We start from the raw sequence: 25,314 nt of genomic DNA, 5'->3' as shown, positions 1-25,314 counted from the left end.
ACATTTGGGCTTCCAGACCACTTCCATTGGATTCAGCGACCCAAAAAAAACTATAATACCACCATCAAATCGCAGCGAACTAAAAGTGTCCACGGGGCCCCCTATGTTGCGACTAGACTAAAGTGTCATGGATTGATGCAGAGATAAAAATATAAGTAATTTTTTGGAAAATATGATGGCATATTTCTTGGAGCGTTATTCAAAGATGGAATATTTAACTGTATGGGCAATACTAGATGTTAAAATCAACTTCCGCAGTCAAACAAAATTGCGTTCATTACTTAAACGTACATAAGGTCATAACCCCAAAAATTAAAAATAACAAAGGAATAAATTACCCAATTTATTCCGAAGGCCTCTGGAAATGAGTAACTGATGATTAATGTATGTTGCAAAATTTGACCTTTTATTCAGATCACTATAAAGGCATTGTAACGAACAAGTTAAGTCGACATAATGAAATTTTATAAACCAAAAACAATATGAGGCATATGCTGTTCAATTTAACCATGGATGAATCCATCAAAAGTTACAGAAAGATTTAGAAGAAGATTAAAGAGGACAAAAAATATATGGAATCCTTCATCTATTATTCAGGCCAAAATATGTGGAAATAGGTATCCTGGTCGAAGAAAAACATCATGGCTTCGTAACATAGTGAGTGGTTTATGGGCAAGGTTCGGAGAGAAGAAGATTTTGATTGTGTTTTCAATAGAGAAAAACACAATCTTCCTAGTATTCATTTTTCATCATGTTGAATAAACGAAATTATAGAAACATTGTTGTGAAACGACAAACAAACTTATTAATAAAAATAGTAAATTTCAAATATAGAAAGCCATAGGCCTGTATCCCGCGTACCAAAAAAAAGTTGATTAATAGCAAGCTGAAAATTTGTTAATAGTTTAACGGCGTCTAGTCGGACAAACTTTGATGTACGGGAACACTGGAACAGGGAAAATATTAATTGTGGAACAGGTTAAAAATCTGAAACGTAAGACTACGAAAACGTCAAATATATTTTGTCGGACAGAACTTCCAATTGATTTGTTATCCATTCATTAAACTTTCATGCAAAAATCAGATTGATATTTATCACCAACTGGGCATTTTAGTAAGTCCGACACGTAGAACATATGAAATGACAAGAATTATGTTGGTGATAAATTGCAATCTGTTTTTTTGCATAATAGTTTAATGAAAGGGTAACAAATCAATTGGAAGTTCTGTCCGACAAAATACATTTGACGTTTTCTCCTTCCTTCTCCTGTTCTAGTGTTCCCGTACATCAAAGTTTGTCCGACTAGACACCGTTAAGCTATTAACAAATTTTCAGCTTGCTATTAATCAACTTTTTTTGATACGCGGGATCCAGGTCTACCATTGAAAAAGGTTCTAAAAGTAAAATAGTAAAAAAGTATTTATAGGTAAAAACTAAAACTGGCTTTTAACCAATACTTAAAATAAAACAACCTTGCCTATAATTTCACTAATTTTAAGTATTCAAACCGGCATTTTCAAATAAAACCAAAAGTATGTCATACTACTATATTTATAAGAAGAAGGAATAACTATTCTTTTATCCTGCAAAAGCTTCGATAACACGCTACGTGGCAACTGCGGGAAAAAATTTCGAAAAAAAAGCAAAACTAGAAATATGGATACCTAATAAAAACCATTTAAAATGTATTTGTAAAGACAAGAATATCAAGGAAAAACGGGATCACCATGTATAAATCTAAAGGCCGCAGAACAATATAATTGCCAAATATGTCCAAAAATGCCGGTTAAATTCACTTGGATATTTGATACAGGTAAATGACGTTGAAGGTATAAAAATGGACAGTAACAAGATAAGATGAATATCATATGAATGCATGAAGAAGGTTGTAAAACACGGTAATGAGAGAAATGACGTTGAAGGGAATTGTAAATTAAAAGAAATTAAAAAACGCAAGCGGAATATCCATAAATGCAGTTAAAAGGCTATTGAGAAAACATATATATTTAAATTACATTTTTTATAAATTATTATTAATCATTTTTACTTTTCACTTTAGATACCCGTTAAGATAAACTAAGATACAGTCGGAAAAATGAAAGAATACCCATGAACGAACATATAAAACACGCTGTATTTTCCTGTCACCGTGTCACAAAGAAAATTGTCCAGTGAAAGTACATGTAACAATCATTATTACATGTACTTGCGTTGGCCAATTTTTTGTGTGACACTGTGAGAGGAAAATACAGCGTGTTTTATATGTTCGTTCATGGGTATTCTTTCATTTTTCCTACTGTAGGTAAACGAAAAGATCTGTCGCAAGAGATTATAAAAGTATGATATTAATAAGTTTTATTGTGCAATATGTAAAACAAATAAGAACAGAAAAACAATAATTGTTTTACTTTTATAGTTCTTTGAAAACACGTGAATCTTTTTTTAAAACCAAAATAATGTTAGGCGTGTCAAAAATAAAAAATGAACAAAAAATGTGGAGATAAAAATTAAGCTAGAAACCGAAAGTTTAGAATAAGTATTTTTGTCGAATGTATTGAGACAAACAAAAAGAAGAAAAAGTGATGAAGTGGATACACTTTAGATTTTACTCATAAGCACTATGAGAAAAAATAGAATAAATTAAAAAAAGTATAGAATAAAAAAACTCGCAAAAAAAATTTCGCAAAAAACAGAAATATCATCGTGGAGTACAAAATCCTTTCAATATATAAATAATAAATATATTCCCTAAATTAATATTCTTACCCTTAAGTACACTGAAAAAGTTTCACAGATTGGTTGTAAAGGTAAAATCGAAAGTTTTTAGTCTAGGTCTCTACAATTTAAAATTTCAACAGCAAATGATTTCTAATCGGAATAAAAGAGTCTAAAAATATGAAGCTTCTATAAAAACGACCGATAAGAAGGTTCGAGTATCTTTTTTGTTATCAGCCTGTCGTCGGGCCAACATAGTGCCCAAGTTCAAGTAGAATATTATAATATATTTTATATTTTATTATTTTCAGAATGCAGTTATTAAAAATTAGACTTTAAACGAGATATATTACGGATGATTAATTTTTGTAGATATCTACATGACTTTTCATACTATATTGCACAGGTATCTGAAGTTATCGCTAATATCCGTGTTTCTATAAATTGAACAATATTTGATTTGTTGACAGGCCTAAAATAGGCATATTTTTGTCAATTCCGAACAATTTGAAAAGAATAAAAATTAAGTAATTGAAAATTTACACGCTATAGCCCAGATTTACCAGATTATGTTCTAATAATAATATATTTGGACCACTCAATATACTTGTCCTTGGCGATCATCATGGCAATCATTATCTTATCTGCAGTAGTGCTAAAAAGCTGCACAAAAATGTTGTGTTGAACCAGGGTCCGAGGTTCTTTAACCAGGATGTTCTTCTCCTTCCTGGACCTCGCTTTCCAAATATATTTCCTTGCAGGAGTACTGTAACTTTCGAGATTTGATGGTAGTCAGTACCTCTCAGTTTTTCTTCATTCTTCTGAGGACCTCCTCATTTGTGACTCGGTTAGTCCACGTGATTTTAAGTACTCTGATATAGCCATACCTCAAACGCTTCCAATTTTCTGCACACATCTTCGTTCAAGGTCCACAATTCTTCTTCTTCTTCTTTCTCGAAACTTCTTATGCCCCTCAGGGGCATCAGAGGTTTTATTCATCCTCTATCCATATCTTCCATTTCTTGCGGTCCTTTGCTAACTCTTTCATTTGTTGATGTGTTTTTCCTTTTTCCTGTCCAATTTCTATAATTTGATCGATCCATCTCTTCCTTGGCCTCCCTTTCCTTCTTTTACTATATCTTTTTGATTCCATCACCTGCTTTGGTAGTCTTCCTTGGTACATTTTGTTAATGTGTCCATACCATTTTTATTTTCTTTTTTGGATCTTGGTTATTATCGATTCCTGTTTCAGTCTTTGTCTAATATCTTCATTTCTTATTCTGTCCAATTTCGTTTTTCCTGCTATTTTTCTCAGCCGCTTCATCTCCGCTGCGTTTATTGTACTGTCTATTTTTGCATTGTTTACAAATGTCTCACTTGCATATATTAAAGTTGGTACAGATATTGCATTGTATACCTTCAGTTTTATTTCTTTATCTATTTCTTCATTTCCAAATATTGTTTTATTTAGTGCATAGTAGATCTTATTTGCTGTTTTCGCCCTGTATGAGATTTCTTGATCTAGCTTTCCATCCTCTGATATTATTACTCCCAGGTATTCAAACGTCGAGACTGTTTCTATTATTTCGTTTTTGCACCTAAATATCGTTTGGTTTATTTCTTCCCTTTTCTTTTGGGCTATCATGGTCTTCGTTTTCTTTACATTTACCTCCATTTTCAAATTTTCTATTTCTTCCACCCAGATATCGATTAATTTTTGCATTTTCTCTGTATTGTCTGCTATTATTACTAGGTCATCTGCATATAGTAATCTCTCCATTCTCACTGGTACTAAATTCCTGTACCCTATTGTTGACGGTAATTGCCTTGACCTTCTTTTAGCGCTCTTCATTACTCTATCCATTACTAATATAAACAAAACTGGGCTGAGACTGTCCCCTTGTTTTATTCCTCTCCTTAGGTTTATTATTGGCGATCTGTTTCCGTTTATTTGTACTTTAGCAAGTACGTTTCTATATGTACTTTTTAGCACGCTTGCTATCTTTTGCGGGATTTGCAGGTCTTCCATTACTGACCATATTACTTCTCTATTTATAGAATCAAAAGCAGCTTTAATATCTATAAACGTAATATATTAAGTCTTCTCCTATTTCGTTTTTCCTTTCAATTATATTTCTCAGTATGTATCTATTATCTGTTGTTCCTCTTTCCTTTCTAAAAGCAGCTTGTTCTTCTTCTAGTTTTCCTTCCAGTTCTTTCCTGAGCTTCCTTTCTATTATCCCGGTGTAGACTTTATATGCCACTGATGATAAGCATATAGCCCTATAGTTATCACATTCCGCTTCATCTTCTTTCTTGTGTATTGGTATCAATAAATTTTCTTCCCAGTCTTTCGGTATCTTTTCTGTTCTCCACGCTTCCCTCATTATTTCCAATAGCCAAAACTTGCCTCGTTCTCCCACGTACTTCATCATCTCCGGATCTATGTCATCTGCACCTCCCGCTTTTCCAATCTTTATTCTTGCCAATCCTTCTTCAATATCTTTGATATGAATTTCGTCTACTCGATTGTCCCTATCCTCTTCTCTTTCCTGCTGTCCTCTCTCCTCATTTTGTTGGTTGCTTGCCTCGAATTTTTCTTTATAGTGCTTATTCCATATGGTTAGTATATCCTGTATGTTTGTTTTCAATTCATTTCGCTCATTTCTAATTCCTCTTATTTGTTTCCTTTTTGTTCCTTTCATGCTTCTTATTTTATTCCAAAACTGTTTATTGTTATTCCCAAAACCTTTGTTCAATTCTTCACCAAATTCCTTCCAGCTCTTCTTCTTCGCATCTTATACTAGTTCTTTCACTATCTTTCTCTGTCTTCTGTATTCGTCTCTGTCTTGATCTTCATTTGTGTTTATGTATCGCTTCCACATTTCTTTCTTCTTTTTTACTGCTTGCCTTATTTCCTTATTCCACCATCCAGTTCTTTTATTATTCTTCTCATTCTTACTTATTCCACATACTTGTTTTGCAGTGTTCCATAACGTGTATCTCAATTTTTTTCATCTCTCTTCCATATTCCAAATTTCCTCATTGTTTTCATGCTGTTCCAGTATTTTATCTGTCTCTCTTTGGTATAACTTCCTCACTTCAATATTTTTCATCTTATGTATTGCTATTCTTGTATATTGAGGACTCTCTATTATTTCCATTAGTTTCATGTTTATCTCTGCTGTCACTAGTTGTGTTGGGTACCGAGTTCGGCTTCGTTCTCTGTTTTTATATTTTGTATCGTTAGGTCTGCGTCTCGAGGATATACTATGTAGTCAATTATGCTTCTCGCATTGCTTCCCAAAATTCAACACCATAAAAAAGGAGTGAGAAAACGTAGTATCACAGCATTCTTAGTTTTATACCAAGAGAGAGGTTGGAGCTCTTGAAGAAGCTCCCATCCGGTTAAGGTGGATCTAGCTTTTCCGATGCGCGCTCTTATCTCTTGGTTGTTCATTTATCTCAGATTTCGTCTCGTTTTCTCTTTCCACCGGTTGCGCTGTTAGAATCTTTTTTATCATGAATCCGGGACTCCGGCTACAAATCCTGCCCACTGCAGACTGTTTCACTTGATCATATTGACGTCTCTGGCATTTTTGTAGCTTTATCAACTCTATCAGATATTAAATCGATGTCATCGGCGAATCTTTGGTGGTTCAGATCATCTCCATTTATATTAATACCCTTCCCTAATTATTTAAATTGAAAGCCATAGCATCGACTAAACAAGATGCAGTTTGCATCATTGACATGCAGTTGAAAGAATTCTTCTTCTTCTTCTGGTTCCTAACCGTTTCGGATGTTGGAAATTGCTCGCTGCGGCTCGAAACAGTTCTGTTGAGGTTTTATTAAACCATGTTCTCAAATTCCGCAGCCATGATATTCTCCTTCTACCGGGTCCACGATTACCTTTGACTTTACCTTGCAATATGGACTGCAGCATATGGTTGAAAGAATAGCCATGGCTAAATGGGCTTGATCCGAACATGTTGCCAGATTGACGGATGAATATGTAACGGTCCACCCGTTATAATATCATTTTTACCGCTTTAATTATTTTTATAATTATTTTCTCTTGACCTCCCAATTAATTTCTTAATTTTCTCGTAAAGGACTTCTCATGTGACGTCACACTGTACGGAACATAGTTGTTGAACCGTTTCTTGTCGTTTAATTCGTGTTCCGTGAGAGTTTGACGTTTTCCTCGCTGAATGAGAGAGGCATGTTCTTTACTTGGCTTGTGGCTGTGAAGTTGGTTGGTTTGGTACTTGGTACTGGTACCATAAAATGGCGGATGAGTTCCATACTTATTTTATAACATCCAGTTTTAAAGTAAAAAGTTACCAGCAAGTTACCAGCTGCGGCTTCTCAACGTAGAAGCCACTTCACTCTCTTCTTTACATCCCATCTATTTTCATTTTTCTTTTTTCCTTACTTCTGTTGGAGTATATATTTTTTTTACTTTCACTCCAACAGAAGCTCTTGTTCGATTTGTTATATTGAGTATTTTTCCTACTGTGGCTTCTCCACGTAGAAGCCACTTCACTCTCTTCTTTACATCCCATCTATTTTCATTTTTCTTTTTTCCTTACTTCTGTTGGAGTATATCTTTCTTTTTACTTTCACTCCAACAGAAGTTTTTTCTTATTTTTGTTACAGACCATTTTTGTTATTTTTGACCAGAAAGATTTTGGAATGGCGACCAAAACAAAAAGCATATCGTAGCCGTAGCTGAGGACGACCACCGCCTAGATGGACAGATGATATAACACATCACCACATTATTGATGTCTATTAAGCTAGAAAGACCATTTCATAAGGGAGCCATGAAACACACCCCATATTTTTTTGCTATTTTATTGCTAATTTATTACGCAAATTAAAAATTTATTGCTTCATCCCCTTCAGAGAAACAGGTGGCCATTCCAGCTTAATATTAAGCTAGAAAGGCCAACATTCATATATCCGGAACGAAAGTAGATAGAGAGTTGCTTCCGGTGGCCTATTTTATTGCTAATTAATTGCTAATTTATTACGCAAAACAAAAATTTATTGCTTCATCCCCTTCAGAGAAACAGGTGGCCATTCCAGCTTAATATTAAGCTAGAAAGGCCAACATACATATATCCGGAACGAAAGTAGATAGAGAGTTGCTTCCAGTGGCCTATTTTATTGCTAATTAATTGCTGAAAGATTGAGTTTACAAGAATTTACAAACTCACCCCCTTCAACCCCTACCGATGTCATCATTCCCCGGAATCCACAAAAAGTGAAAATAACCAGTTTAAAGAGCTAAAACCAAGTACGTATTTTTTGCTTATTCATTGCTACAGGTCTAAGCCAAAAATTAATTTTTTTGCTTCCTCCCCTAACGAGCCACAATGGCTACTGCGGTTTAATACTTAAGGCTACAATACTCAACACTCCTATTTCAGGAAAGAAAGCAGATAGAGGGCCGTTTCTGGCGGCATATTTAATTTTTAATTAATTGCTGAAAGATGGGGTATACCAGAATTTACAAACTCACCCCCTCCAACCCCTACCGTTATCATCGTTCCACGGATTTCACAAAGAGTGAAAATAATCAGTTTAAAAACTTAAAACCAAGTGGGTATTTTTTTCTAATTAACAGCTGCAGGTCTACGCCAAAAACCAATTTTTTGCTTCATCCCCTAACGAGAAACAATGGCTACTGCGGTTTGATCCTTATGCTACAATACCCAACACTCCTATTTCAGGAACGAAAACAGATAGAGGGTCGTTTCCAGCGGCATATTTTATTGCTAATTAATTGCTGAAAGATATGGTATACAACAATTTGCAAACACACCCCCTCCAACCCCCACCGTTGTTCTCATTCCCCGGATTTCACAGAAAGTCAAAATTACTAGTTTAAAAACCTATGACCAAGTGGGTATTTTTTTCCTAAGCAACTGCTGCAGGTCTACACCAAAAACGATTTTATTGCTTCATCCCCTAACGAGCAACAATGGCTAATGCGGTTGAATACTACAACACTCAATTCTCCTGTTTCAGTAACGAAAACAGATAGAGCGTCGCTTCTGGCGGCCTATTTTATTATTAATTAATTGCTTATTTATTACGCAAATTACAAATTTATAGCTTCAACCCCTTCAGAGAAACAGGTGGCAATTCTAGCTTAATATTAAGTTAGAAGAGCCAACATTCATATTTCTGGAAAGAAAGTAGATAGAGAGTAGCTTTCGGCGGTATATTTTATTGCTAATTAATTGCTGAAAGATTGGATATACCAGAATTTACAAACTCATCCCGTCCAACCCCTACCATTATCATCGCTCAACGGATTTCACAGAAAGTGAAAATTACCAGTTTAAAAATCTAAGACCAAGTGGGTATTTTTTTCCTAAGCAACTGCTGCAGGTCTACGCCAAATTTGATTTTATCGCTTCATTCCCTAACCAGTAAAAATGGCTACTGCGGTTGAATACTTAAGCTACAACACTCAATTCTCCTATTTCAGTAACGAAAGCAGATAGAGGGTAGCTCTATCTGCTTTCGTTCTTGAAATAGGAGTGTTGGGTATTGTAGCTTAAGAATTAAACCGCAGTAGCCATTGTTTCTCGTTAGGGGATGAAGCAAAAAATTGGTTTTTGGCGTAGACCTGCAGCCGTTAATTAGAAAAAAATACCCACTTGGTTTTAAGTTTTTAAACTGATTATTTTCACGCTTTGTGAAATCCGTGGAACGATGATAACGGTAGGGGTTAGAGGGGGTGAGTTTGTAAATACTGGTATAACCCATCTTTCAGCAATTAATTAAAAATTAAATATGCCGCCAGAAGCGACCCTCTATTTGCTTTCTTTCCTGAAATAGGAGTGTTGAGTATTGCAGCCTTAAGTATTAAACCGCTGCAGCCATTGTGGCTCGTTAGGGGAGGAAGCAAAACATGCATTTTTGGCTTAGACATGTAGTAATTAATGAGCAAAAAATACGTACTTGGTTTTAGCTCTTTAAACTGGTTATTTTCACTTTTTGTGGATTCCGGGGAATGATGATAACGGTAGGGGTTGAAGGGGGTGAGTTTGTAAATTCTTGTAAACTCAATCTTTCAGCAATTAATTAGCAATAAAATATGCCGCCGGAAGCTACCCTATATCTACTTTCGTTCCGGAAATATGAATGTTGGCTATTCTAGCTTAATATTAAGCTGAAATGGCCACCTGTTTCTCTGAAGGGGATGAAGCAATAAATGTTTGTTTTGCGTAATAAATTAGCAATTAATTAGCAATAAAATAGGCCGCCGGAAGCAACTCTCTATCTACTTTCGTTCCGGATATATGAATGTTGGCCTTTCTAGCTTAATATTAAGCTGGAATGGCCACCAGTTTCTCTGAAGGGGATGAAGCAATAAATTTTTGTTTTGCGTAATAAATTAGCAATTAATTAGCAATAAAATAGACCACCGGAAGCAACTCTCTATCTACTTTCGTTTCGGATATATGAATGTTGGCCTTTCTAGCTTAATATTAAGCTGGAATGGCCACCTGTTTCTCTGAAGGGGATGAAGCAATAAATTTTTAATTTGCGTAATAAATTAGCAATAAAATAGCAAAAAAATATGGGGTGTGTCTCATGGCTCCCTTATGAAATGGTCTTTCTAGCTTAATAGACATCACATATTGAATGCAAGAGGCTGAAGACAGTGATAGATGGAAAATATTAATATTATCACCATATTTTTTCTAACCTTGTAATTTTTTTAATACAATTTTTTTCATCGCATGAAATATTATTCCAAGGTACAAGTGTATCATTTCACAATTCTATAATTAAACAATTTGACTGATAATAGAACGGAGATAATAGATTTATAGTATTTTTATATCGTTCGTCGTGAAACTGATAATGCTACCGACATGATAGCTTATATAAGAGGTGACCCTGATGACCTAGACTTAATGCACCAAAAATGTTGACGTTATGGCAACAAGTCTATTTATTCATTGGCAATTGAAATAATAGGATGTTCAAAAGGAAGTCATGATTAATCGAATTATAACAACAGTGCAACAGGCGAGACCGGTCAGCAGAAAAGATGACTTTTTCACGTGATTGTCACACTATGTGGGTTTGTTGATACCTGACGGAAACTTTGACTAAAAACTTTCAATTTTCAATTCAACGTTATGCATCGCTGATCAAGTAAGAGCATTTTGATTCACGAATAAAAAAAATGTTACAAATGATATCAAATTGTTTTTATTTTAATTATAATTTTATGTTTGGCCTGTTGCAAAAAACTAAATATATGATGATAACCTTGGACAGCAAGAAAAACGAATGAGGAAGTATTAAAGAGGGTCAACAAAGATAAGGGAACTGCTAGAGACTGTAAAACTCAGGAGAATGTCTTATCTGGGACTGGGACATACAGGGTGCTAGTAAATAAGTATGAAAAATTTTAAGGGCTAATTCTACATGAACAAATAATGCCGGTTTGCACTATAAACATATATTCGCAAATGCTTCGTTTGCGAGATACGGGGTGTTGAAATTTTTATTTCAAACTGCCAATTTATTTATTGCTCTAAGACCAGTTTAGCTATGAAAATAAAATTTGGTGAGCTTTAGGAGGTATTTAGGAGGTAGGAGTTATTGCGCATTTTTTGACATACAATTAAGAATTTTGTATTCATCATTGGCGCGCATACGGGTAATAGTCTGAATTTTTTAAAGAAAAAAAAGGTACGCCACAGAGATATTTCAAATTAAAAATTATTTTTAAATTCCACGTTTAATTTTTGATAATAGTACATTGTTTACCGGGTAGGAAAAGCTTAACATTCCTGGACGACTGTGAAGATTGCTAAGTCGAGGCGCAAGCCGAGACTTAGCAACACAGAGTCCAGGAATGTGGCTTTTCCTACGAGGTAAACATACTATTTTTCCGCAAATCGTTTAAAATTCGACAGATATTGATTGATTTAAAAAAAACGCGATAATTTTATTCCCAAATAAATGGTGCTTTGAAATTCCTAATAAAATTACTTGGGTTACTATGGAAACGTAATGAGGTTGAATTGTCAAACTTGACGCTTATAAATTTAACACTAACAACTGTACGGAAATATCATTTCCTTACAGTAAGGAAATGACATTTCCTTACAGTAAGGAAGTCCTGACTTTTTCTTCAAGAAATTTTGACAGGAATGTCAAAATTTCCTGGCGATTTGCGGAAAAAAATATTTCTTGCCTTTTTTCATATGATGCACCGTTTTTATGCAGAAAAATAAAACATCTTGGCGCGTATTTTCCATTTCTTAATACATCATCAAGAACTATCCAATATAATAATACTAAAGTAGAACAATAACAGAAAATATTACTAATAAGATTTCAACTAGGTGCAAAGCTGAAAAAATGTTTAAAATGATCTCCTTTACAGGTAACAGAAGAATTTTATATTCATCATTGGCGCGCGTACGGGTAATGGTCTGAATTTTTTGAAGAAAAAATAGTACGCCACTGAGATATGTCAAACTAAAAATCATTTTTGAATTCCTCGTTCAATTTACGACAAAAAATCTTTCTTGCCTTTTATTCACACGAGGCGCCGTTTTTATACAAAAAAATAAATCATCTTAACGCTTACAAAGTATTTGAGGTAGTTTCCATATGCATAGAAACTTAGGTCAAATACTTTGTAAACGTTAAGATGTTTTATTTTTTGCATAAAAGGGCGGCGCATATGAAAAAAGGCAAGAAAGATTTTTTGTCGTAAATTGAACAAGCAATTCAAAAATGATTTTTAATTTGACATACCTCAGAGGCGTACTATTTTTCTCTTGGAAAAATTCAGACCATTACCCGTACGCGCGCCAATGATGAATATAAAATTCTTCTATAACCTCTAAAGGTCATTTTTAACATTTGTTGTAACTCTGCACCTAGTTAAAATCTTATTAGTAATATTTTCTGTTATTGTTCCAGTTTAGTATTATTATCCAGAAAAATACGTGTCAAGGTGTTTTATTTTTCTGCATAAAAACGTTGCACCATATGAAAAAAAGGCAAGAAAGGTTTTTTATCATAAATTAGACGTGGAATTTAAAAATATTTTTTAATTCGAAATATCTCAGTGGCGTACTATTTTTTTCTTTAAAAAAATTCAGACCATAACCCGTAGGCGCGCCAATGATGAATACAAAATTCTTAATTGTCTGTCAAAAAATGCGTAATAACTACCTCCTAAAACTCGCCAAATTTCATTTTCGTAGCTCAACTGGTCTTGGAGCAATAAATAAATTGGCAGTTTGAAATAAAAATGTCAACACCCCGTATCTCGGAAACTAAGCATTTGCGGACATATGTTTATAGAGCAAACCGGCATTAATTTTTCATGTAGAATTAGCCCCTAAAATTGTTCATTCTTATTTACTAACGCCCTGTATAGTGAAGGGAAATCTAAATAGAATATGTACTACAACTGATCCTTTAAGGCAAAACAGAAGGCCGTAGAAGTGTAGGATGAATACAAGTATCTTGGTTAGAAAAACATTCGTGAATGGACTCGGATATCAAATGCAGGACAATTATTCCATATTCCAGAAGATCGAGAACCCTTCGCACGGGTGATCGCCAACGTCGGATAATTCTGGAATGGTATGACACGTGAAAAAGATGATAATACAGTGTAACCTCGATTATCCGTCTCTCCATTAACCGTCACCTCTGTTAACCGTCAGGGTCCGTAGATAAATTGTATTGACTACATAGGTGAGTAAAAAATGTCATAAATTCACTTTGTTTGAGCATTGCTTTTAGTGGAGTCACTGAAGGTGGATATCAGCTATTACCTCCGATTTCGTTGAACCTCCATCGATTTGCATGAAAATTGGTGAGTGGTTAGAGGATATCTCAAGGAACAAAGATGACATGGTGCCAACTTGCGCTTTTACCCTAGGGGTGGATGCCACCCCTTCTCGGGGTGAAAACAATTTTATTAAAAATAACTCCATAATTCGATAGAGGGACAAATTTCAAGCAAAATTTGTTATATAAAGTTATTAAAATAAATCAAAACTTTTTGAGTTATTAAAGATCAAAAATTTTAATTTTTCTTGAGAAAAATGCATGTTTTTAACCAATTTTTCATCAATAACTCAAAAAGTGTAAGTTTTTACAAAACAGTTATTCTTATCAAAATTGAAGCTAATAAAAAATGAAACAAACCCCTTACTAGAAAAACCTTTTAGTGTTAACTAAAAGTGAGTTATAGGTAATTGAATGTATATTTTTTTCGGCGAGTAAAAAACCCTTAAGTATTCAAGCTGAGATAACGGGAAATTGATGCATTTTATAACATAAACTTACTTAACATTTGTCAAAGTACTTAAAAATATCTATTAAATGAGCCCCCGAACATGTTCATAGCGTTAAAATTTATGCTCCAAAATTTTTTTAAAATTTATCTTTTAAAAATTTTTCCAAAAAATGTTATTGTTTTTTTTTAATCACTCCGTTCGTATTTATGATATTAGGTTCATCTAAAAATTGTTTGAAAGTTAATTATAAGTGCTATTTAACCACGTTGAACCTAATCTTTTAAACCCCTTACTTTTTTAAAAATAAAAGGTTAAATATCCCCGGTTGCATGGTTCCCACAGCAAAATTTAAGATTTAAACGTTTCTATCTCGAGTATTTTTTACCCTATAGAAATAGTAGAACAGGTAAAATATTTGGCACAGAAAAAAATAAAATTTGGTTATATACAATTTTTTACGTATATTAAGTATTTTTGGAGTTATTATCAAAAGAATATGAGAATTACAATAATTTTAAAAATTATGATTTTTTTAAATTACATCTTTTTTTCAAAAATATGCACTCTAAACCGGTCAAAATTATCGAAAACATTACTTATGCTAATATAAAGAAGCTCTTGTAAGGATTACTATAAATTTTAATTTTTGTGGAAATGGCGTATGTTTTATTTTTCACTTTTTCCTAAAAAATTCGAAACGGTTCTTTTATTTTCATTATAACTTGCTTAATTTTGACGCTATTACCTTGTTCTGAAGCTCATTTGATAGGTATTCTGAAGTACTTTGACAAATGTTTAGCAGGAATATTTTATATATTGCATCATTTTCCCGTTATTTAAGCTTGAATACTTAGATTTGAGTACTCCTCGAAAAATATACACATTCAATTGCCAATAACTCACTTTGAACTAACATAAGTTTAGTTGTTTATGTAAGGAATGTATTTAGTATTTTATTATCTTCAATTTCAGTAATAATAACTTTTTGTAAAAGCTTATAGTTTTTGATTTATACGTGAAAAACCGAAAACATGCATCTTTTTACGAAAAAATAAAATTTTTGGTCTTTAATAACTCAAAAAGTGTTGATTTATTTTAATAACTTTATATACCAAATTTTGCTTATAATTTGTCCCTCCATCGACTTATGGTATTATTTTTAATAAAATAATTTTTACCCCCGAGAAGGGGTGGCATCCACCCCCAGAGTAAAAGCGCAAGTTGGCATCATGTCACCTTTGTTCCTTGAGGTATCCTCTAATTACTCACCAATTTTCATGAAAATCGATGGAGGTTCAACGAAATCGGAGGTGAAAACCTTCAGTGACTGCACTATTTGTTTGAGCCGATAAGCCAAACGAAATTCGCTGAAATGTACAGTTATGCTATCACCATATATTTAAGGCTGAATTAACTGTTTTGTTTTCGTGGTCCAAAGAAAAATGAGATATTGGTTATGTCATATTAAATTTTTAATTTGTGGTGAGGACGCAAACAGCTATCCATTGTTGACAGATGATGAAATCGTTGAAATGGCAACAGAGGCGGAGGAAGCAGATCCAGAAGCTGACACAGACTTCGAATTTGATGGTGGCGATGTCGATGATACTACTGCAACTGACAAAAATTTGCGTAAAGAACCTAGAGAAGCTGCATCGCACATGCAACAATTCATCGAGTTGTATCCTTGACAAGAAGAAGCCAATAAAGTAGATAACATGATGTTACGCCGATTAAGAAATTCAGGCATTGCAAAATGTTAAGCAATACAAACAAAGATTTCAGAATATTTTAAACCAAATTGATTCGATTGTACGAACACAAATCTCTCTTATATTGTCGAATAAAACATACCAATAGAGAGCTGTATTTTATGAATTTTTCATTTTTTTTAATGTTCTGTTAACCGTCTTTTCGATTATCCGTCATACCCTTGGTCCGGTGCCCTAACGGATAATCGAGGTTCCACTGTAACAAGGAAAACAAATATACAAAAAAGAATGTGTGTACTTTGTACGCACGTAAGAAGTTATTCTTCTATTATATAATTTCAACGAAGTAAATATACTTAACAGGTTATTTGTATTTTATTTAAATATTAAACTAACTTTCTTATCTACCACTTTCAAAAATTTTTTATTAAAACAACCAAAAATTAAAAAAAATATGAATCGTCCAGGATTGAAACCTGCGACCTTCCAATCACTGGCCCAACGCTCTACCAACTACGCCACCGAGCTTCTTTAAGTGACACGTAAGTTTCGGATATAATTGCACAAAACGGTGACAAATAGACATATAAAAATGTTATAGCTACATAATATTTGATTATCTTACTACAGAGAAAGACAAATCCAAAAATTATAATGAATAACACATTTACCAAAAACACTAATATATTCTTTTAATGACTTATTTGCAGTGGCGGCTCGTGATTTTTACAATAGGGGAGGCTATACCTAACTGTAAAATATGTAGACAAATTTTTTGACCATTTTTTGACCATTTTTTATTTACATTTCATAATATCCTAATTCATAATTTCATGATATATCATTTTAAAAATAGTTAGTCTAATTGTAAAAGTTTAATACCAAAGTTTGTGTCGTTTATTTGTTAACAATTCCATCTATTTGTAAATAGATACCTCGCATATCAAAATAAATACAGATTTGAAGTTTTGCAGTCCATACATAATGAAGCTTCAAATTTTTTAAGATACTCAACTGAATTTTTTTAATTCTAAACGCGGCCTACTGCGAATTCAAAAACACCATAAATTACCGATATTTTGCTTTGAGTTAGAGATATCGGAAAAAGTTATTTGAGCAAGTTATTCCAAATATTATTATAACCCCACATACCAAATTTCATAACAAAATTCGCACTTTTAGATTTTTTATTATTTTTTGTCAGGACCCTAAAATTCGTTGTCCCGAGACGCACGCAACCACGCAACGGAGCCGAGAAGCTACTCTGCCTCCCTTGGTATATCTCCGAGCAGCGTGTGATGGCACCGTAGATGCCACTGTTAGGAGACCGGGTCTCCTTAAACGCCTGCTGCGCTGCACGGAGCATTAGCAACGGAGACTGCTGGGCTTCTCGGCTCCGTGATCCGTTCGTGCATCTCGGGATAACCCAGGGTCCTGCCTACAATAATATGTAATAAAACTGAGACGCGATCATGCGTTCTAATGCTAATGCTCCGTACGTATGGATAATTAGTGATAATATGGAATTTACACGTTGTATAATAGTGAGAGTGCTTGTTTTTTTTCGCGATTCATGATAAACAAAACAGTGTAGAGTGTGTAAAAAATTTATGGGGAGGCTGAGCCTCCCTTGCCTCCTCTGACGAGCCGCCACTGCTTATTTGATTTGGGCTGATACAGATACATACATACCTATCTTGAAAGATTAGCAACGAACTATTACTGTCTGTGTGCGCATGCGCGCAGATTTATGAAATTTTACTCTCAATCGCATCGCGCCTAAAGAGGAATAACTTCAATAAACAAACATTTGGGAAACGTTCCGTTAGAAAGGGTTGATAACTACAAATATGTACCTGGGAACCTGGATTTTAGAAAATAATGATCAAACAGAAATTTGGGCCAGGATAGAAATAACAAGAAATGCGTTTGTAAAAATGAAAACGATATTTATCTGCAATAAAGCCTTAGATTATAACAAACTTCGATTTGGCAACATTGTATGAATACTACGTCTTCTCGGATATCAACAGAACCGTAATTTAGTCCAGACAAATTAATACACACACCGGCAAAATTAACGGAACACCTTAAAAATGGGACATGTTAGATGTCTTGAATTTCCTAAACCAGTTGTCCGATTTGAGTGATTTTTTTAGTATGTTATAGCCTTATTATTTAGGAATATCAAAGTAACAATATTGTTGCTAGACAGGTAAATGCATGGACGTATAAATAAAGATTTATAATCTTTATTTATACGTCCATGGGTAAATGTCATTTTATACCGGGTGTAACAATCATACTGTGTTTTTTCCTTTACCCTTAAGTACTAACATCTGAAATCAATGACGTAAACACTAACTAACCGTCTGACAGAAGGGTTTAACATTTTAGTGGTAATTTTTGTTTTTGTTAAATATTTTAATGCAAAAAAATATCTTGATGACTTACTGAAAGTATTGATTATCTAAAAAACACAGTAATTAATCTAGTTTTTCTGCATTTTATTAAAATAAAAAAACATTTTAACAAGAATGGAAGGATTGTTTGTGTACCTTTTTACTCCTGCAAAAAAGTGTGATAAAAATTAAACAAATTAAAGAATCTTAATAAAAATTTATAATCGAGTTAAATAAAGAGTAAGAAAAATGAAAATAAAAAGGTTTTTAAAAAATGTCAAAACAAAAAAAAAAGACAGGTACTAGGTATAGTTAGTAGGTACAGTGTAGCAATGGTAGTCAGTGGCAACATTTTCATCACAAATTGATTCCACTTCGCTTATGTCGTCTTCTACCTTATTAAACCATTTCAAAAGAGTTTCCTTAGGGTCTTTATTCCCTTATTTGATGTTTTTTGACGAACTGGGGCACATTATGTGTAATGACGAACTGGGCACAAACACCAACACCCCGTCTATTAGACGGAAATCACACTTTGAGCCTAAATATCTTTCGAATAACAACCTGCCGCAAATTGCCGATTTCAATACTACTAAAGAACAACCCAACTTGAAAAGTTATAAACGGGTGACCTTCAAAATTTTCTAGGAATGGAAATATCCCAACAAGCGATGCCGTCTGAGAGACGGGGTGTTAGTACTTAAGGGTTAAAGTTCGGAACACCCTGTGGAATATTCTAGCATATATAAAATATTGAAATTAAAACTCAATTGTAGCCTCAGGCTTTCTTAACATTTTCTTTTTTGATTAATTTGCTTATGTTGGATAATAAAAAAGTTAGGTACTTTAACAACCAGTCATGTTCTTCATCAATACAGGGTGTTTCTAAATAAGTGCGACAAACTTTAAGGGGTAATTCTGCATGAAAAAATAATGACCGTTTGCTTGATAAATATATGTCCGCAAATGCTTCGTTTCCGAGATACGAGATGTTGAATTTTTTCTTACAAACTGACGATTTATTTATTGCTCTAAAACCGGTTGAGATATGTAAATGAAATTTAGTTGGATTTAAGAGGTAGTTATTGCGCATTTTTGACATAAAATTAAGAATTATATATTCACCATTGGCGTGCATACGGGATATATCTAAAATGTTTATACCCGTATGCACGCCAATGGTGAATATAAAATTAATAACTGTATGTAAAAAAATGCGCAATACCTATCCCTTAAAACCTTATTTTTTCATGCCGATGTCATTTATTTTTTCATGCCGAATTACCTCTTAAAGTTTGTCGCACTTATTTAGAAACACCTTGTATTGATGAAGAACACGGCTAGTTGTTAACGTACCTAACTTGTTTATTATCCAACACAAGCCAATGAATAAAAAAAGAAAATGTTAAGAAAGCCTAAGTCTACAATTGAATTTTAATTTCAATATTTTATCTATCATAAAACTGATAGAAAACATATATGTAAGAAATAAAATAGAGATGAAAGTCAATGGAATAATAACAGAACCCATAGAAACAAACACAGGAATCCGGCAAGGAGATTCACTAAGCCCTCTACTGTTTAACATAATATTGGATGCAATAATAAAACAAGTGAAGAAAAAAAGAGGGTACAAAATGGGCAATAGAGAGATAAAAATACTCTGTTACGCTGATGACACCGTGTTAGTAGCAGAGTGCGAAGACGACCTACAAAGATTATTGCACGAGTTCAACATTAACGCAAAAGAAATGAATATGAAAATATCAGTCCAAAAAACAAAAAGCTTAGTAATTGCCAAAGAACCAATAAGATGCAAATTGGAATTAGACAATCAAATTATACAACAAGTAATGACTTTAAAATATCTGGGAATTAATCTATCAGCCGACAACAATATCGAAGAAGAGGTAAAAGACCAAATAATTAAAGCCAGTAGAACGGCCGGATGCCTAAACGACACAATTTGGAAAAACAAACACCTAAGATTGGAAACAAAGGCCCGAATATATAAGTCAGTTATTAGGCCAGTTATGACTTACACGGCCGAAACAAGACCAGATACAAGCAAAACACGAAGACATCTGGAAACCAACGAAATGAAGATCTTAAGAAGGATTGCTGGAAAAGGACTACAGGATAGGGTAAGACGTGAGGAAATCAGACGCATATGTGGAGTAGACAATATAAATACCTGGGTAAAGAACAGAAAAGAAGAGTGGAATGAGCACATAAGCAGGATGTCTGAATCAAGGATAGTAAGAATAGCCAGGGACAAGTCACCGTTAGGCAGGAGAAGTATAGGACGCCCAAGGAAAAGATGGAATGACAACTTAGGGGCAGAATGAAAGGCACCGTTGAAGAAAAACAGGCAGTACTGCCTATATAAAAGAAGAAGAAGAAGAAGATCTATGCTACAATATTCCACAGAGTGTTCCGAACTTTAAGGGAAAAACATATGATTATTACACCCGGTATAAAATGACATTTACCTGTCTAGCAACAACATTATTACATTGATATTCTTAAATAATATCGCTATATCATAGTAAAAAAATCACTCAAATCGGACAACAGGTTTAGTAAATTTGAGACATCTAACATGTCCCATTTTTAAGGTGTTCCGCTAATTTTGCCTGTGTGTGTATATTTTTTTGCCAACAAAAATGAGATGTTTTAAAAAAATATGTTTCAAATACTTTTTTTATTTGATACACTGCATTTTTACAATCTACCCTATATACAAAGTAATAAGTAAATGGTATGTAAGTCAATTAAAGCATTGATTATAGACACGTGTCTATAATCAATGATTAAAGTGAGTTAGGTACCGTCCACTGACGGTTCTCTAAGTAATGTTTCAAATATGATGTGACGTTTTTCTCGTCACGATAATCGCTGAGACTCAATGCCATATTCAATATGTCCCCTATTTGAAACTGTAGAGGCTTTCCGAAAATTTAGAACATCAATCCACGATACACAAAATACCAATGCAGGCGCTGAATCTTTTCACTCAGGAAAATTTCTTTTAGTTTTATTTATTGGAAGACCATAAAAGTCTAATTTTAAAATCTTGTCACATACCAGGATCTAAAGAGAAACGACTTCACAGATTTATTATGATAACAAAAGGGATCCCAAGGCACTTTCAAATAATAAATGAAGGTTCGATCAGATATCTACTCGTATATAAATAGACCGGGCTGTATCGTCGCCCCCGCTAGCGAAATTATTCCGATTCGATTTTTTTTGCACAAACTTACTCAAAAAGATGTCCTTATAACATATCCACAGGGTGCCGGGCAGTGCCGTGGTCGAAAAATTGTTTAAACAATTTTTTTAAACAAATTCACAAAACTAATTTTTTCATTTTGAGCAAAAAAGGTCTTGTGTCATTCTTTTCTAAAACTGATGGTTGTCGAGATATATGCGATTAAAAATTTGAAAAATGCGAAAATGGCCATTTTCAAGGCTTAATAACTCGATTAAAAATTATTACTATGAAATTCAAAAAGTGACCAAATCAAGTTTTAACCCCTTCTTCAAGGTCCTGAAGAGATTTTTGTGATTATTCTATTAGAAAGCTGTTATTTTTAATTATTAACAATAATTAAAGCGCTATAGTCTAGGATTTATCGTCGCCCCCGTTGGTGAAATTATTCTGATTCGATTTTTTGCACAAACTTACTCAAAAAGAGGTCCTTATAACATATCCACAGGGTGCCGGGAGGTGCCGTGGTCGAAAACTTGTTTAAATTTTTTTTAAACAAATTCACAAAAATAATTTTTTTATTTCGAACAAATTTTTTTAGATAATTTGGGACATTCTGAGCAAAAAAGATATCTTGTGATTTTTCTCTAAAATTGATTGTTGTCGAATTATACGCGATTTAAAATTTGAAAAAATCGAAAACGGCCATATAACTCGATAACAATCAATTTTAGAGAAAAATCACAAGAGACCTTTTTTGCTCAGAATATCCCAAATTATCTAAAAAAAATCGTTCGCAATAAAAAAATTATTTTTGTAAATTTGTTTAAAAAAAATTGTTCAATTTTTCGACCACGGCACCGCCGGCACCCTGTGGATGTGTTATAAGGACCTCTTTTTGAGTAAGTTTGTGCAAAAAAATCTAATCGAAATAGTTTCGCTAACGGGGGCAACTTTGCAAAAATAGCAGCTTTGTAATAAAATAATGACAAAAATCTCTTCAGGACCCTGAAGAAAGGATTTGAAATTTGATTTGGTCACTTTTTGAATTTCATAATAATAATTTTTAATCGAGTTATTAAGCCTTGAAAATGGCTATTTTTGCATTCTTCAAATTTTTAATCGCATATAACTCGACAACAATCAATTTTAGAGAAAAATGACACAAGACCTTTTTGCACAGAATGACCCAAATTATCTAAAAAATTATTGTTCAAAATGAAAAAATTATTTTTGTGAATTTGTTTAAAAAAAATTGTTTAAACAATTTTTCGACCACGGCCCCGCGTGGCACCCTATGGATTTGTTATAAGGAGCTCTTTTTGAGTAAGTTTGTGCAAAAAAATCTAATCGGAATAATTTCGCTAGCGGGGGCGACAATACAGTCCGGTGTAAAAGTTGATAACATTTTCTACGTCGTGAATGATATTGCAAGATGAGTTGTGTTGCCAATATGCAAAATATTTTGAAGTATTTTCGAATCTTTTTTGTTTTGCTAATAAGTTTTTTGTGAAAATATCAATAGTTTTTCAGGAAGTTAAGGACAAGGAAAACAAAAATTTTCTGGAAAAAAAAATGAACGGTGAAAAAAAAAGTGTAACGAATTACATAATCAAATACATTCTACCGATATGCCTATTCCATCATTCATCTCTTTTCATCAAGTGCAGCCGCTATGTTGAAACAGCGGTAATTCATAGTTTCGTACTGTTTTTATCAACAATGGTTAATATATCCACAACTGAATCAATCATTAGAAAACATCGTTGATGGTGCTTCATTTATTTATAATTTCGTTCACCCCATAATTGTAAGTATTTAAAAAGGTGGCTCAAATGTTATGAAGGCCCACAAAAAGGAAAAAGAAGTGAGCTGGATAGATTATAGCTGAGGTTAGAATTATTTATTAAACAAGTAATATCTATCTATTTTTTAGTTCAATTAATGATGTCAATCGATTTTCATTACTTGACAAAATATATTAATTAACAAAAATATTATAATGTATAATCAATAAAGTAGAATATTTAATATTTTAAGGATAACAATGACATATGCGTGTAAAAAATACTGAATAGTATATAATGCGGATAAAATATTATATAGGTATAGTACGAGATTGCTTAGAAAGACATTTTTCAGAATAAAAATTTCTTCTTCTTCTTCTTCTGCTTATGCGGTTATTCTATTCTTTTTACGTACGTTGCATTTTCTTCTAGGTTATTTGCTGATTACCATTGTTTTAGTTTTATCTAAGTTGAGATTATCACATAATTAAGTTATTTTGTTCTTATATATATATATTAAAGCCGTGGACTAGTATTTGCAGGTTATCTCAATCTCAGTCTTGAACTAATTGAGTCGTCTGCGCAACAGAGTATTTTATTTCTATGTTTCCCATTCTATATCCTCTTATTTTATTGACACTTTTGTTGATTTCATCCACGATTAAATTGAAGGAAGAGCATAGGGCTTAATGAGTCTTATTAAGCTGCCTATGTCTATAGCTTCTGTAAGTTGTCCATCTATTCTGACTTCCATTTTTGATGATTTAGTAGAGGTTTTCAATAGTTTTTATGATATTTATGGAAATTTCTCGATTATACACAAAATGGATTATATCTTTCTGAGTCTTACTCCGTCATATGCTTTCTTCAAGTCAATCAAACACAGAATTGCTGGTCTATTATACTCTAGTGATTTCTCAGTAATTTGCTTCATGACGAATATTGGTAAAACCAGTAGGTACGCAAAAATGGCTAAATTGAGGCATACGCACAAAAAATTGTGATGAGATCCATTGTCTTTCTTACTATCTAAAATCTAAACAAGAGGAAACTATAAAAAGTAAAATTATCATTTTCCAAGGAAAACCAACTTACATCAATAATTGTTCCTTGACAATTTTTCAATAGTAATTAATTTAAGTATTGTTTTAAAAGCAAATATTACTTGATAAATATATTTATCACACAACAATTACAAAAGTCCATTAGCTGGTTGTTCTAATTGTGTTTGAAGGACAGTAATTTTGCTATAAAATTAACAATAGATAAATATACAAAAATTGTTTGTCAACAAGTTATCAGTAACGAGCAATTTTTACATAATTGGGTAGAATATTCACGAAAGGTTGATAAAGAAGCATTAAGCTTCAAGGTAAAGGAGAGAAAAAATGTACGGAAGAAAACAAATTACCAAAATAGTAATATAATGGATGTTCCTTTTGATGGTCCACAACTGGTAAATAAAGTAAAATTGATGAAAAAGATAAAGGCAGTTTTAACTGGATAAAAGGACCACCATCTCCATATAGTTATTTCAGCATCTATTCATCCTCAGTGAAGCTATGCAGTCACAATTCTGAAAAAAATATCAACAACCCTGCCTATTTAAGGGAAGATATCGCGATGCAATGTTTCCACCTTTTGAGACGCAAAACAGCGACATCTCTCGTAATACGAGGAAGGCGAAAAGCCCTAGATACAAAGTTTGCTACTTTTATACAATTATGGTAGGGGAGCCCAAGCGGGGATTTTTGCAGTTACTCGAGCGCGTCAGATTAGCATATGGGAGAAACCTGGTACCCTGCAGATGAACCTCTACCATATATTGGCTCTTAACACAGGGGAGTTCGTTAAGGGGGCCCGAAAAAAAAAATCTATCCTTAAAAATACTCGAAATTGTCAGATTAAGATAAGGTAAGTTAAGTACATGCAAAAGAGTGTATATTTCAAAAATCTGACGATTTGAGCCGGGGGTAAGGAAATGGGTGAGTCCCAAAGTTTCACAAGAAATAAGCGAATATGTCGCGAAATAAATGACAGATCGAAAAACTAAAAAATATGTGCTCAATATATTTTAAAAATCTATCGAATGATACCAAAAACGACTTCCCACGGAGAGGGGTGGGGGGGTAAATTTAATATTTTAAATACGAATCCCGCGATATTTCGCGAAA

The 25,314-nt window shown here is 33.4% G+C and overlaps 1 protein-coding gene across 4 annotated transcripts in view; it reads right to left on the bottom strand.

Moving 5' to 3' along the window:
• The window catches only part of LOC114329393 (perilipin-2), a 60,831-nt gene that overhangs the window by 20,114 nt on the left and 15,403 nt on the right, over window positions 1-25,314 (bottom strand). For 2 of the 4 annotated variants that reach the window (XM_028278477.2, XM_028278480.2), the window contains exon 1: window positions 2,768-2,961. The exons of the other annotated variants lie outside the window; for them this stretch is intronic. The gene's annotated coding sequence lies outside the window, so the exon portion shown is untranslated. Of the gene's footprint in view, window positions 1-2,767; window positions 2,962-25,314 lie in introns of those variants that run through there. 4 annotated transcript variants of the gene reach the window in all.

Source organism: Diabrotica virgifera, chromosome 1 (genome assembly GCF_917563875.1).
Source record: "Diabrotica virgifera virgifera chromosome 1, PGI_DIABVI_V3a".
Classification (NCBI taxonomy): Eukaryota; Metazoa; Arthropoda; class Insecta; order Coleoptera; family Chrysomelidae; genus Diabrotica; species Diabrotica virgifera.
This window is presented reverse-complemented; position numbering and strand designations above follow the sequence as displayed.